Genomic DNA, 4,148 nt, shown 5'->3' on the forward strand with positions numbered 1-4,148 from the left:
GCTAACAGGTTATACTATATTAAAGCAATTAAAAGTGATTACAAACCGTACTATATTAAAAATGTCATGATTAATAACAATTTGCAAAAACTAATGCATAATAGTGAAAGCCAATAACTACATAGTTTTTTATAACAAGTTTAAACCTTCTTTATTCTTGTGCACATGGACAAGAACAGCTACAGAAAACAACAGCCAGCATTTTGCCACAATTGGTGCTGCACAGTGTGGATGAGGATAGTTTTCAGTTAAGGTGAAAAGTGCATATTACATGATTGGCTCTTTGCAGATATTAAAAGGAATACTATATGTGTTATGTTGTATTAATTAGTAGTACTGTATTTTTTAAGTAGTGTGGTAAATATAGTTTTAGGTTGTTATGGGTAATAAATGATAAAGCTGAATTAATAATCAAAAAATCGTTTTTTTATTTTGCAACCAAGATTCGGTCTCTGATAGCCACAATTAAAGTGACAGCATCGAACCCGGGATGGACGCTGGGTGAATACTGATCTGAACTCTACCACTTCGGATCCCCTCTGTTCATGAAGGCTGTCTGGTCCAGGCAGTTTTTATACAGTTTATTCAGCCTGGGGCAGAATCTCTCCTTTTCTTTTCATAGTTTCACATATTCATGTTGTCCCATTTCTCTTTGTTGGGCTGGACAACGCAGTTCCTGGCAAGGGATGAATGCTGATGTTGGGTTATGGGAACTTGGCATTGGGATGCATGTTCCTGACAACTCTGACTATCTTGATCGTAGATACTTATCGAGTATTCATCGCTTGGGTGTTTCCTGGACTGTTCCTGAGTAAGAGCCCATCTCTTCCAGAGTCACGTCTTTTGGGTTGTAAATTAGACCTCTCTCCACTGCCATCTGTGGTTTCGCAATCGCATGAGGCAATCTCTTGGCTCCGGCATGTGGGCTTACAATCCTTTTTAAGAATATTTCTTACAAACATCATAACTTATATCTCATACATTTATAGTATATTCCACATAAGCATGAATTATCCTAAATTACATATTACACGTTATAACATAATGTTAAAATAGAAACTATGTGATGTATGATATTTTTTTAACTGGCTCAAGAAAGGGATGAGATTGAGAGGAATAGCAGATTTGTCTTTACAAACAAGCTGTGGGTCTACTGGTAGATAAAAGAAACAATGGGAAGGATTCCACTGATTGATGAATGGAAAAAGATATTTGCCTTTACAAATAAACTTTAGGTTTGCTGATAAATTAAATTAGACATTGAAAGATGAAAGAAACAATGGGGAAGAAAAACTCCTAAATTCCATAAGAATTAAAAATTAAAAGGGAGGGTTATACATTAGAGGGAAATCTTTGGTATCAGGCATATCGGGAAGTCTGTATCTCTCAAGTACCTCAGCCAATGGGGAAAGAGAGAAGGGAAATGCGGCTGAGAAATTAGGATAAAAAGGGAGGCTGCGTCCTCCAAAAATTTGAGAGACCCCAGGGGAATTCCCCATGGCCTTTCCCTTTATTCAAATAAAGTAAAAGGACTCCCCTGTCTCCTTTTTGGACATAAACCTTTGGTGTTTGTGGATTAATTTTCCTAACAAGATAATCAAGAAATTCTTTGCATAGAGATAACATCAACAAGACACCTAAATCCCCAAGAGAAGAATTATTGTCTCCTTATCAGAAAAGACCAAATTTCTTCCACCTCCTTCCAGACTTGAGGAGCCAACAAGATTAAGGGGGGGGAAGTTGACAATAACCAGAGAACACCCTTTGTTTGAAAAGAATTTATGCATCACGTATGAGATATATGACTATGCAACAAGCTATTGCTTTTAAGCATTAATCCTTTGTTAGCGGGTGTGCTTTTTTTAAAGAAAGCATCCGAACATTCATAATTTTTTTGCTTTTTTATTGTCCTAACTCTGATTGTCCAAATTCTTATTGCTCTAATTTGTATTACTATTTTTATAACCATTTTATTACTATTAAACTTTTAAAATTTTAAAACAAGTGATTGGCGTTTTTCACATTAAGAATAACAATTCAGCAGACTTTAAATATCTCACCAAGCAGCAGGCAGTCTTTTTCATCTATCATAGCAGCTTCTCACATATTAAAGGCACTTCTCTGCTGCTAAGAAAATGAAGAGGAAAGGAAAAATACTTTGAAGAGACACAGATCCGAACAGAAATACTCAAAAGCTATCCAGAACAGTGTTTGGAAACAGAAGCCAGGAAAGACAGAAGAGCCACTGATTGTTACATACACTAACATAACTAGACCATAAGTAAATGGAAGCCAAGGCAGGACAAGAAGTGCTGTCACTTTCAGAAGGAGGAAGGTTATCGTTGCATTAGTTCTGTGTTTGGGACAAATAATTCTGAAAGAGGTGGCTTAAGTCATGGGCAACAAGTGGGTTAGCAGGGACTTTGTACCAAAAGTTCATCCAGTGTGTTAATAAGCATGTAGGTTTCATAATGCTGCTAACAGTGCGAAGCCAACAGCTTACCTGCTGCAAACAATGTCTGATGCACTGTCGAACAGCTGTAGAGTGTTCATCATCTGCATTTACAGAATTGATTTTCACATCAAAAAAGGGTCTGCTTAGAGGCAGTGGGCTTTCAGAAGCTGTTAACAGTGCTGTTATGTGAAGCTGGTATTTTGTTGGGGGTTAGGATTTTCCTTTTGCTTCCTTCTCTCATGGAATTTTGTCCTATCTGTTGCTAAGAAACAATAATTATTGATACTTAAGAGAACAAAAGATGTGGCTGGGAGGAGGAGGAAAGGGAAGGGTGCAGCTGGCTACTCTCTTTACCTGGGGGGTTTTCTTCTTGGAAGGGCAAAGATACCGCAAGATTTTTGGCCGGGTGGTGAGAGGCTGGGCTCGGCTCCTCTTGCTCTCTCGCGCTCGGCATTGGAGGGGAGACAGGCTGCAGTCGCCGTGGGGAGAATTCGCCACCAGTGCAAGGCTCTGTCTCCCGCTGTCTTCTCCTACCATGAGTGAAGCTCTGCTCATGGGAGCAGCCATTGCACTGGGACCTTATTAACACTTTACCTCACTAGAAAGGTCTCACCCTCACCCTGTACTTGGGTGCCTCAGGGGAAACGCAGGAATCCCTTCCCCCTCCGAGGGAGCATCTCCTGGCTGAGTCTGGGAGCCAGGCTGCTTCTGCCCAGCCCTGCTGCTTCTCTTCCACTGCTCCAGGTTTTTCACTACCCCTCGCACCCCCTGCCTGCCAGGACACCCCACAGCTCCTGCTACAGCTGCAGAGTTTCTGATACATTTCATTTCCTACTCTGGGATCTGCTCGTCCTTGTTATAGATTGTGAAAAATAGCTACTCACTTTTCATAGTTTAGGAAGGTTTATAAACCTTATTAAAAATACAACAGAAGAGTGAATAAAGAAAAAAGGTTACGGTGCCTGGAGCAAAAGATTTTCCCCACCATGTGCTCAGCCCCCTCACAATGGAGGTTTTCCCTCTTTAACCCTTTAACCCCTCCCAAAGTTCTGTACACCAACCCCTTCTTCACTGTCCAGTGGTGGAGATCTCTTCCTCAAATCCTGATTGGAGGTCAGATGTCACCATAGTGACAAGCTGGCCCTCCCAGATGTCCCAACTCCAGCTGTCCCTTGATAACCACGTGAGGGGGTAAAACATAACTATAAATCTATAAAACTTTTCTTAACCTATATACATTATATTTGTCTGTTAATTGTGAGAGTCAATCATTGCATTACTCGTCGATCACATAGATGGATAATGAGATGATTGGCTCTCGCAATTAAGGGATAACTATTGTGTGAATATTAAGAAAAGCTTTAGTGATGTATAGTTATGTTATTGTAGTTTAGATTGAAATAAAGATTTTTGGAGTTCACTTGAATTAGCAATATGAATTAAGCATTTACATTTTAGCTTGTAGAATTATGTGTTGAATTTTAACCTTTTACTTAAGAAACCTCTGCCATGGTACAAAGGGCATAGGAAAATGCAAATTTCTGAAGCTTCTTGCAAAAAGAACAATACCGGGAGAAGACCAAGGGATGCAAGAAGTCCAGATAAAGGGGCTCCTCTGTCTCCAAGCTCATTAAGACCAACAGATGTGCTCAGATAAGCACCAAGGGACCAAAAGGGCACGCGCTAAGGAGAA

This window comes from Pyrgilauda ruficollis, unplaced genomic scaffold, assembly GCF_017590135.1.
Source record: "Pyrgilauda ruficollis isolate IOZ18807 unplaced genomic scaffold, ASM1759013v1 scaffold558, whole genome shotgun sequence".
In the NCBI taxonomy this organism is placed as follows: domain Eukaryota; kingdom Metazoa; phylum Chordata; class Aves; order Passeriformes; family Passeridae; genus Pyrgilauda; species Pyrgilauda ruficollis.